This window comes from Andrena cerasifolii, chromosome 13 (assembly GCF_050908995.1).
Source record: "Andrena cerasifolii isolate SP2316 chromosome 13, iyAndCera1_principal, whole genome shotgun sequence".
NCBI lineage: Eukaryota > Metazoa > Arthropoda > Insecta > Hymenoptera > Andrenidae > Andrena > Andrena cerasifolii.
In genome coordinates, this window is record NC_135130.1 from 6,607,690 (window position 1) to 6,620,121 (window position 12,432).

General features: G+C 42.6%; 1 protein-coding gene across 2 annotated transcripts in view; it reads left to right on the forward strand.

The window, feature by feature from the left end:
• Positions 1 to 12,432, forward strand: part of LOC143375922 (uncharacterized) — a 54,006-nt gene that overhangs the window by 12,413 nt on the left and 29,161 nt on the right. Inside the window, exon 2 of one of the 2 annotated variants that reach the window (XM_076825570.1) lies at positions 4,163 to 4,375. The exons of the other annotated variant lie outside the window; for it this stretch is intronic. The gene's annotated coding sequence lies outside the window, so the exon portion shown is untranslated. The remainder of the gene's footprint in view (positions 1 to 4,162; positions 4,376 to 12,432) is intronic. 2 annotated transcript variants of the gene reach the window in all.

Consider the following 12,432-nt stretch of genomic DNA (forward strand, 5'->3'; position numbering starts at 1 on the left):
ATCAGGCGCGCTAACGAAGAACGCCCCGGTCGCACCGTTAGAAGCAGGAGTCCGGAGTCGGTTAGCTGGAGCAGCGTGGGCATCGAGGAATTGGAGAGTCCTTGTAGAAAACACTGTAAGCGGCAGAATTAAAAAAAAAAAAATTTAGCGGAAAATGGTAACGTGCCAATTTTAATACTATAGAATTCGATTTTTGGCAGTTACAGTGGTTTCTACGAAAACTCTTCAATTCGTAATAGGTATATCGTTTGTGGGGATAAAAATCTGAGATGAAAGGAATCAGAAAGGGATTGCTGGTTGCGTCGTAAATGGATCGCAGATGGGGATTGGATAAGAGAGGTTGCAATAATAATGACGACTTCGTTACATCACTAAATATGAATTTAATTGAGTGATGAATGGTTCAGCATTCTTCTTGTTACGGAAGGTCTTTAGTACAGTAAATTTGATTTAAGATTAGTCGCTAGATTATTCGAGATATATTTTGGATGATTTGGTGTAGCAGATTTATGCTGCTAGAAGCTTGAACACGCGGGATTACTTTAAAATTCATGTAGCAGCGAAGAAGAATAATTAGTAATTATAAGTACATAATAACAACAGTGACTTTCTTCTTCCCCTTAATAAATGGTAAAACAGGGAGCATTTGATTAAATACTTGCAAAGTATTCGGGAAAGCGCGATGAATGGGCAGAAAGCATTGCAGCCAGAAGAGAAAGAATCACTGTAAAGATATTAATCTTCGACTCGCGGTAAGATCGCTCGTGTCGCCAGTGCGTTGCTCGTCCAGCTTCGCATCAGCTTGGCCACGGTCACGATACAGTTTCCAATTGCGAAAAAACCGCGCGTAGTTTACTTTCCTTTTAGCCGGACAGTTTGAAGTCGTCGCCTAACGCGGCAGCCGTGAAATCGGTTTTCGATTCCGAGCAAAGCCTCTGTCGATAGGAGTGTGGCACGATCCTGTCCGAGACGATCTCGTTTTATTCGTGGTTTACGTAACGATCTAACGGAACGGCGCGTGGAACGCGCGGCTGCACTCGTCGCCCATCAAAATGGAAATGGTACCCTTGCCCAACCGACCGTGCTGTCGGACGAGACATTGACTTTCGAGTTTCACTTGGTAAACCGAGATTTATCGCCGGGTATATGATCGCTCGAGTCACCAGGCTGCGAGAGGCAACTGGACGCGACGACGTATTGGCGGACGTTCGTCGGTATCATTGCTATCCTTGAGGAACAGCATGCACGGTGTTTTTTTTTAGGATAGTTGAAGGATTATTCTCAAAGAAATACTGGGCACGGGGTTCTTGAGAATAATTCGTTAATATTGTGGGATCAGGAACCCTATAAGAGGGAATTTGGAACATAGAAACTTCGGAGGGGCGTTGGTGGAGTTGGTTAGGCGCCTGACCAGTATCCCGCAGGTCGTGGGTTCGAATCCCACCGCTCCGAGATCCGTTTTTTCCGATTACCATAAATACGTAGGAGTTACAAAAAATATTTCTACAAAATAATTACCACTATTCTCGAGTACTATACTGGACAATAATAAATATTGGTGTTGTTCCTTGACTACAATATCTGGTAGAGTATAAAATAGAGTTCTGCAACAACCATCTCTCTCACATCTTCACTAATATTCTCAAGGAACATCAGGCCCAGAGAGTGGTGTTGTGTTCCTCCATCATTTCTAACAACACACCAAAAAAAATACACAACAAATAAAAAGACACTGTACCACCTCCGATCTATCCAAAACATACCATATATAGAATAACTAAAAAAAGAGCCCACGAAATAATAATATGGCTTTCCAAAAAGCCTCATTCGTCACAAGAAAACAAACGCCTCCAGAGAGTGACGAGACCAAAATTAGTGTACCCCATCCGAATTAAATCACTAGGCTCGCGATTTAGATAATCCTGCAGCATCGATGGCGGCGGGAAAGTACTCGACGGCGATCTCGGTGAAAGAGAAAGGCTCTGGGAAAGGATGTGTAGCAGAACGAGTGGCAGCCGTCGTCTCCTCGCCGATGCATCCCAGCATAGAGTGACCTTTCGTCGTTGCGAAACGCTTAACACTCGAAGTTAGAACTCGTATCGAACGACTGTGTGTTCCTCTCTATCGCTTATTTCTTGCGAAACGGGCAATTTCGCCCGGGTAATTACTTACTCTTGAATTCTCTCGATCTTCTTCTCCACAGTATAACGCTTCATTTACCGCGCGGATCACGGCCCACGTTCCCTGGAATTCGAATTCTAATCGCGCTCGTTAACGATGACTTAACGTAACGGCCACTCAACCGTTTCTTTAGCAGGGGATAAAAAAAAGTCGCTTCCTCGTGACCCTGATCGTGGAAAAAGTTTCTTGCCTGTCGAGCACTGTGCATGCCGTGAGTCAGGGCCTCGTGGAAGTCGATAATGGCTTATTATTACTATAAAGACTTCATTAAGCATTAAAATAAGAGTGTAACAGCATAAGGAAAATTATTATGATCGCAATGGTGAGGTAAACCGACGACTGCTATAAAACCTAACAGTACAAGGACGACACAAGGTAAATAAATGAAAAACAGGGGATACTGGGCAGGTGGAACAGTATGGCAGAGATTAGAAAGGAGTTGGGCACGAATTACGAAAACAATTGCAGATTTTCTGTGCTTAGAAGTCTGGTAGTGGACTCTGTGACGTAATTATTCGGGTAGAAGGGAGTTCTTTCGTAAGAGTGTTCCGAACCTTAGATAATGACCAAATTATATACGGATTACTAGCTGCTAATGGATTATACAACGCCAGAAAATGGGGTGCAAAGATTAAAAACGTAATATCCTCAAGTTCTTTTTTAAAATTACGTGTTCTCTTTATACCATTATTATCAATAATAATAATTTCAAAATTTCACGTTTCCAGTAATGGTATAAAAAGATGTTATTATAATCCACTAGCAGTTAATTAACTATATATAATTTTTATTATCTAAGGTTTCGAACAGTACCAATATTTATTTGGTACGCCAACACCCATGGCAAGCTACCACCATCTTCATCCTACGATTTTTATTATTCTCTTCTTCTCCCCCACTGTTTTGAGTTCTACTCCCTGTTTCCCATATGCGGCGGATTAAAACATCTACTTTACAAAAGGCCTTGTCTCAGTCACGTGCATCAGTGTATTTATAGCAACGGTTACACCGTTATTAACCGCTCTGCTCGATCCACGTACCCGTGGAGTAACTATTAACGAAATGTCAACTACTTTGATAATTAATTGCGCAATTCAGGGATTCCTGATGCTGGTGACTTTTATAGCAATCGTCGATGACTCTGGATACCTGGTTACCGTCGGTAGCTACCGGTTATTGGAGGAATCCGAAGATGAATGGAGAAAGCGTTGCTTTCTCCGTTCAGCAATGGCGCGTTCGTAACCAGACATGTACAACGATTGTTCAATTTCCAATCAGCCTCGGTATTTATTGCATCTAGGGTTAGGTTTAATGATCTAAGCAGCACACAGCTACATTTCGCCCACCACACAGTGGTGGTTAAAAGAAAGCTTAAATCTTATATTTGTATACTGTTATTTTGCTACCAGTTTATTCTGGAAACCTCCAATCTATCAGATACAAAGTTCCAGATACAGCTCTCCACAATTTCTACCGCTCACAGTTTAAACTTTAAACTTTCCCTTCACCACTAGTCTGTACACCTGGTCAGTAAGGCGCAGTACTGGAAATAATTGCATCACTCCCAAATTTACGCAGTACTCACAATTTTCGTAGCAATATGCTTAACAAAATGAGCTTTGCGATAATATTTTCCTACTAATATAGGTACCACAGTTTTCCCACAGCTTTCCTGTGCGCTCAAAAACCAGATCCGCAGGTACCAAAATTATCCTTCGATCTCCATCCACTCTCAAGGCATGCATCGCCAGTAACGACTTCTTTAAACCTCATTAGAGGCTTTAATCTGAGAATTAGAAGCTTGGCCCGCGTTTTTCCACGACGCTTATTACAGCGCAGTGCCCGTAATGCTCTGTCTAACGACCCAGGGGCTCGCTTGGAATGGATTTAAGATGTTCGCAGGCCGTTTACGCGAAGCGTGCCACTGAACTCGATCAGTGTCTGTAAGGAGTGCGGTCGACTGAAACGGGCATGTTTTCAGATACGGGGAACGAGATCGGCGTCGAATAGGCGTCATCGGGCAGCAATTGCTGCCGCGATAACTGAGTCAACTTTCCACGGGATCGGGCAGGCGGCGGCTGTTCCGAAAAGCGGCTCTCGGACGTGGAACGACCTTGGTTCGATTCCGACCCGCGTTACCTTCAGCACGCTCCCCTGGCCGCGCTAGCTTCGCTGCCTCTGTCTTTCATAATGGGTGAGTTACTCGCCCCGAGCGTTCACGGTAGTCTGACTAATATCGGCCGATCGCTGAAATCCTGATAGGATACCGATTAAACCTCGGATGCCGGATGCTGGGTCCATTTTGACCCATCTTATTCATGCACACCTCGGAATAAGTGTGGCTTGTAATCTAGTTCTGATTTAAAATTTTCATCTTCGAGAAGTAGTACTACGTACGTAATAGATAATAAGTAACACGTGTAGTTTCATGGGCGTAGCCAACGTGGGGCAAGGGGTGGGCTCCTCCCGCTGGCACAAGGAAAAAATAATAAATTAGTCGTTCGTCTAAAATTAAATTAATTTATTATAAAATAAAAATAAATGAAAGTGTGAAGTAATTCCGCATTGTAAATCAATTAAATTGCGAAGTACTTCCGCATTATAAATAAATTAAATTGTGAAGTAATTCGGTATTATAAATAAACTAAATTGTCAAGTAATCCCTAACTACGTATATAAATTCAAAATTCTGTTTCACTATTTATTGCCCCTCTCTGAATGAAATCCTGGCTACGCCCTTGTATAGTTTCATATGGGTCAAAATAGACCCTCTGCTCGCCACCCGAGTGTTAAACGCCGAAACAATTACCTCTCTGCTGCTCAATGAAGAAGAACATCGTTTAAAACGGATAGAATACAGTAGGATAGTTGATACGGGTCCAAACTGACCCACGCGTCCACTTCCGCGTGATCGAACCGCCCGCCATCTGACGGCGAGGGTTAACGCCGCTCGAGAGGACCCCAGATTAGTCACTATATCCCTAGACGGTAACCTAACTTTTTTCGCAAACCGACGAATCCTGGCTGACGAATGAGTGGGCATACTAATCGAACCACCTGGAAGCCAGAAGGCGAACAGATTCCTTTCAAGCTCCGTCGAAGCTTGGAATAAGTGGGTCAGAGTTTTCAACAAGCGGATAAGTGTCATGCAGATCTTATCGAATATTCGATTGTTGCTGGTGGCGCGTGGGCGTATATAACGAGCTGCCGCAGAAGTCAAGCGCGACCGAATGTTAATCCGAACAATCGACGCACGTGTGTTGATGTGTGTTTATCGGTGCTGCCACATATTTGGTACAGTCACCACCGTCGACGCAAGATCGACTCTGTAAGGTCACTTTTCCCACTGTGCGTCACCGTGTGCACGGTCTATGCTCTTGCAACTGTGCATACGGGTAGAAGTGTCGAGGGTTTGAGGTTAGTAAGGTGAAGGGAATGAAACTTGTGACTTTGAGCTGTTGCCTGATATCGTTTCAATTATAAGAATTAAAATTTATTATTCCTCTCTTCTCTGTGACTATGGGAATAATTGTTGGAAGAAATGGAACATTGTCTAGGAATATTCTTGTGGATATATTTCTTAAGCTTGTCGATTTTCATAGAACTTCTGCAGGGGATCCGAAGAGTATCGGGGAAGCAGGTAGCATGTAATAATAGAATCCCAAGAACACACATTCTCCTCTCGAAACCATGTGCTTCCCTACCGTTACGCATCCCAATTGCACGGAGCACGACGCTTGAGTCATCGATTAATGACAGCGGATATCGTCTGGCAGCGTCAATCACGCTGCCGCGATAATGTCATAGAATTAATCGATTCTCTCTGGCAAGCTTTGCAAAACCGTCCAATTTTTTCCTTCCTGCGAACCCTTCAATCCGCGACGTGTGATAGTTGCGATCGAGAACGAGGAGTCGACGTCCGTTAACCATGTCGAAACGCTGCGATCTCTTGATAATTATAGTAGAACTTCGCGTTTATGCCTCGACGCGGTGGGGATCGAGATGCTCGGATGAAAACGGCAGATCTTTAGAATCTGCTCTATCTTCCACTGAGAAAGAACGGCAGCGGGTTCCGTGAGCAACGTTTCGTAAGAAAACGATTGTTGCTGTGCGGAGAAATCAAACGTTTAAGGTTCTATAGAGTCTAACAGGTCTATGCCCATCGTTAAATAAAATTAAAGGAGTCGTTTCTGGAAAACTGAAAGATCCGACGCGCCCCCAAACGAGAATAGAGGGAACTGTACCCAACGTTTTAGTTAAGATTATTCAGAAAGTAGTATCTATCCGCGGCAAACTCGAACGTCAGGTGGTTCCACAATCAAAAATACGTCTAAAATGTGCAGTACACTTTTTTCATACGAGGCCTTGTTTTCGAGAAAATGGACGTTGAAGATGCAGCGCCTGATCACTTTCAAATTCTTCTATTCAGCGGAGGGTTGTACGGAAATTTGTTATCGAAGTGTTATTCAATTTTATTTCAAATAATTGTTCAGGTTGCTGAGGGATTCAATTAACAAGTAGACTATGGATACGTAGTAGCGTTGCAAATGCTTCCGTGCGACTCGGTAGCCACATAAATCGTGAAACAGCGGTACCTTGGTATAAGTGTCGGTACGTTTAGCGGTTTTACAAGCGTCGTTACAGCAAAAATAGACGTTAACGCCGAATTTGCATATTATCTCGGGCCGAGCGTCCGTATAAATAATAAGTAAGTCACGAAACCGAGTTACGAAGTTGCTCGGCGCGGCTGCACCGTGATTCACGTCGTTATACAGTGAGGGACTAAAGTTTAAATACACTAAAGTGTAAATACACAAACATCACGTAAAATGAAAGTAAAGCATTTGAACACAAATGGAAGTACGCAGTTTATTTAGAGTTGAATAATAAACAGTAACGAAAACGAAAACAATTTATTTTGTCGCATAGATAACAGCAAATTCGCCAGAAATGAAAAAATACGCTGGACAAAAGTTTAAATACAATACAAAAGGTATTTGTGTTGCAACTGTTTGTGGGGTATTTCCGAACAAAGTATCGTTCTATTTGCTGACTCGCGCATTTACGCAGTTTTAGTCAGTCTTAATCCTGATTTCATCAGTGTCTGTCGACTTAAAAACAAAATAATGGGTAAAGGAAAGCAAATAGAGTCTAGTGTAAAAAATTTAATAATTAAACATTTTGAAGAAGGCAAATCCTACCGAAATATAGGCAAAGTTTTGAATTTGTCATATGCAAGTGTGCAAAATATTATAAGAAAATATAAAACTTACAAAACAGTGGAAAATAGGCCCAGAACTGGACGACCCAAGAAACTTTCGCGCCGAGATATTAGTCTTATCTTAAGAGAAGTGGAGAAAAATCCGAAAATAAGTGCGCCAAAGTTAGCCGGTAGTATTGCTGCAGTATCAGGCAAACATGTTCACCCGAAAACTGTACAAAGAGCTTTACGGGATAAGGGCTATCGAAGCAGAGTTCCACGAAAGAAACCTCTTATTTCCGACAAAAATCGGCGGCTTCGTCTAGATTTTGCAAAGAAGTACAAAGATATGGATGAGGACTTTTGGAGAAGAGTCCTATTTACAGATGAATCGAAATTTAATATTTTTGGCAGCGATGGTCGCGCAAAAATTTGGCGTAAGCCCGGCCGAGCACTTCAACCAAAAAATTTAATATCGACCGTTAAGCATGGTGGCGGTAGTGTGATGGTTTGGGGAGCGATTGCAGCAGCTGGAGTAGGACATTTAGCTTTTATCGATGGTATAATCATCACCTTTGATGATTATACCATCGATAAAAGCCACCTTTATAAAAGTATATTGGAGAAACATTTGCAGCCTTCTGTGGATAGCTTGGGTATGGGAAGAGATTGGATATTCCAACAAGACAACGATCCCAAGCATACCGCTCGTTTGGTGCAGGAGTGGTTACTGTATTATGCTCCACGTCAGCTCTATAGTCCTCCCCAATCACCGGACTTAAACCCAATAGAGCACGTTTGGGAATTATTGGCTCGAAAACTTGATTATACAACTGTAAAAAGCAAAGAATCCCTTAAAGAAGCTTTAACAAAGGCCTGGTCGGAAATCACGATATCCGAAACAGAAAATTTAGTTCTATCTATGCCACGTCGTCTAAGGGCAGTCATTGAAGCTCGGGGCGGACCAACCAAATATTAATTTAAGTTTACATTTTGCAATTTAATTAAAATTAGTCAAAAGAGATATATCATTTGTATTGTATTTAAACTTTTGTCCAGCGTATTTTTTCATTTCTGGCGAATTTGCTGTTATCTATGCGACAAAATAAATTGTTTTCGTTTTCGTTACTGTTTATTATTCAACTCTAAATAAACTGCGTACTTCCATTTGTGTTCAAATGCTTTACTTTCATTTTACGTGGTGTTTGTGTATTTACACTTTAGTGTATTTAAACTTTAGTCCCTCACTGTAGCTTCCAGAGTTACCGCTCTGGCGAATTTATAGCGTAAGTACGGCGCGTACTTGAGAGCCCTGGATAGTGGTAAGTATCCCCACCATTTCTTGGAATCCTTCGGTCGAGAGTGAGAGAACCGCAGAACGAGCGCGAGGGAACGAAAGAATCGACTATCTTCGTGTCAACTGTTTCGTTCCCTCTCGCGGCATCGGCTGCACGGAATAGTGTCCGTAACGCGTCGTAGGCCCGCCGCCAGCCCCGTCCGTCGGGTTTAATACGAGTGTTTACTGTATGTAGAAATTACAGATATGGAAATTAGAAATATAGAAATTAGAAATATAAAAATCAGAAATATAGAAATTGAACATCTGCAAATTAGAGATATAAAAATTAGAGATGGAATATATGTAGAATATAGAAATTACTAATCGTTGAAATAAAGAGTCTGTTCCATTTCTAAATATCGCGAATTCATTGTGTTTTTTTTTTTATTATTTTTAATGGGGAATTACATTTAGCTGCGCAGGGATATATGGCAACAATTTCAAGGATCTCTATTCGCTCTCTGCTGGACAGTATTCTGGCTTAACGATCTTAAATGCCTCGGTACTAGGGTCTTAAATAGGGTGCTACAATTATCTTGTTAGGTCTGTTGTTGTCTCGGGTGACGCAAAGGTGTCGGGCAATCTGGCTGGTCTGATTAAGCGTGGTCGAGGTCGAAAATCAACGTCCATGTTCTGCGAATCGTGTCTGTCCAGTATCTCTGAAATAATCTTGGAAAACAGATGCTTGTAAGCTTCTAAAACTTCTATCAATATTTAGTAAGAACCGCTTTCCAAAAACCAACTTGTACATTCATAACATAACCTGCAATCTTCCAATGGCAAAAGAAACCTTTGGATACACTCATCCAACTTTACTATTGTTGTATTTACTTAATCCCGACTTCAATACGTCACGCTACACTTTTCCAGCACACGACACAAGTGTAAACTTTGAGGGCTTGTATTTTTTAAACAATTTCGAAACTAGGAAAATGATGACTTAAACCCCGCCTAATTTCACACTGACAGCAATATATTTCAATCTCATCAAAATCCCTGACGTCGAAGTACGAAAGCGATCCAGTTGACGTGGAATAACTCGTATGCTCCTTAAGGCCATTGCGCAAGCGCACCATCCTCCCCTCAGCTGCCAGTTCTTACCCATAGCTTCGCTTCCTTTTCTGCTGCGGGCACCCATGAACCGTGATCGAAGATGCGTTCCAACATGAGCGCTGCACGCCGAGACGTGCAGTCGATTAGAAATTGGTTCACTTTCGTTTCCAGCCGTGCCTCGACTCGTCCCATTCGATTCAGAGCGTGCAACGTTACCGACTTTCCCAACTCTGGCGGCCAGGCCGCCGTTTTCGGTGAACGTCTGCGACGTTGCAACCGCCAGGTGTGCGGATAATCGTGACACAGAGCACTCTGTATGTTCATGCGCGACTCACGCGAGAACATCGTGCATACTCAGTGGCGGATCAACCCTTTCCATTGGCTACTTGCAAAGGAACGTTCTTCGAGGCGATTGCTGCAGCAATTTCGTCATTACTGGGGATATTTCTTGGGAAGAAATATAGACTCTTTTAGACACAATAATGGTTCTAAAGTAGGTAGGCTTGTAGGAATTGGGAAACAAAGGGACGGGCCTGTTTTAGGTTAGGAAATATGACGGACCGGTTCACGTGTTTCTGTGTGGGATTCGTGGATGTAGAGGAATTTAATAGAAAGGTGTATAGATTGTTGTGTAATTGGAGAGGATTAGAAAGAGGTTCTTCGTTAAAAAATATGTAGACAATTTGGAATAACAAGGAATGTGAAGTATGAGGATATCAGTTTGCACGTCACCGCGCGATGGAACCTTTAAAGAAAGCCGTCGTCGGTGGAAAGTTTGCAAAAATTTACGGTTCAGAAGGCAAACTCTGCATACGGTTTTCATTAACCTACTTGATGCCAGTAGACCTCAATTGAGATCCGAGTGCGTCGATCCGGTAGACCTCGATCGAGCCTTTTACCTTGCCATCGCGCGCATTGATGAACAAAAATGTCTAATCATTTATTCATTTAGTAATTAAAATTCGATTAGTGTTTTTCGACGAGCATTTTTTTCCTTTGACTTCGTTTCATTCTGAATTTAGAGAGCTGGAATTTAACAGGGACTCGCATATGAATACAAAATGGTATTAATAATAAAATGACTCACTAATAACAAATTCCTTGCTCGAAATTAGAATTAAACCCAGAAACAGGTGGAATTTTTCAATTTCTATTTATGTGCGCTGAGAAACAACATACTTCGAGGACGTTCGCGATATCTCGATACAAGAAACTGATTTTCACGTTCGACTATCGATGACAGCCTCGGATAAGAATTTCCTCGCTATTTTCGCAACCGACGAGCATTTCTAAATCGTTTCGAGTTACCAGCAGATTCGAGATAAAGCTGTCGACTGCTCACGGTGCTTGTGCTTCCGAATTGAAAGTCAGAAGCTCGCATTATTTTTCTAAATTCAAGATGGAGAGAGGGAGCAGTCTTAGAGTTCGTTGTTTCTGTTTTTCTTTTTAATTTCATCATCGGTCTCCAGCGTTGAAGTCTAGAAGCGTGTGTTAGGGCTCGGCGAAGCCACGAAATATTAATTGGAGGCCCTCGATCGCAATTTCCACCTCCAGCCGAGACTTTCGCTTATTACGTTATCTGCTCTCGTTTCACGTCGCTGTATTTAGCTTTTCAGAATCGCGTGATTCGAATTAATTGAACTTCCGCAGTTATTTAGCGCGCTCCACGTAATTGCGCCTCGGCGAGGATTCTCTTCGCTTAGAAACGCTGCGTCTTAACACACAGAACACTTATCGACGTAGTGTGCGTTTAATCTGTGCCTCATACTTGCGAAAATCGTGTCGAGACGAGAATCCAGTTACATATTAAGCGTAGGGGACCTTAATTCCATTAACGCCGTTTACGTTAACATTACTGTGGTATCATACCTACCATAAGAGGGAGCTTGGAACGCAGAGACCACGGAGAATCGACATCGGTGGAGTTGGTTAAGCGGCTGACCAGTATGCAGAGGATCCCGCGGATCGTGGGTTCGAGTCCCATCGCCGGAGGTTCGTTTTTTTCCGACTCCCATAAATACGTAGGAATTACAAAATCTATTCCTACATTACCGATCACCTTAGTCGATATTTGGACTATCCGAAGTTCTATACAAAAAATTCCTAGACTCCTCCCATCTACATTTGATTTAAATCCAACCCACATGCATCTATACCTTAGATCTAAGTTTATAAACGCCTTAGAAATTTTCAGTGTTCGAAAGAAAAAGCATCGGAACTTCTCGAGTTGCGTTTGTTTAACGTCAGAAACGCCACGAACCACATCGACAGCATTTGCTTGCTATAGAGGATATCTCATCGTCAGGTATTACATAAATCTCGTTAGCAGAAGTAATATAGCCGTCGATGGATTTCAGCGATAGTACAATAACCCGCACCGTGTCGAGGAACGCACACGAAAAGGGAAACGGAAAGATAAGCGGCAGCCCTTCCTGTGTTACGCCGGCGGAAGTGGAGGCACCGAAGCAACAGATAAAACACGGACAGAAAGTCGATCGCGGGACTTTGACGTGTTGCGAGAACAAGTTGGTCCGGAACTCTCGATGCTCCTCATCGGTTGCTCAGCGCCTGGGAACTGGAACGGAATAACGCTTCCAAGATGAATATCTAAGGGAGAGCCACTGCAAAAAAGAAACAATGGTAAAACGATTTCATCGGT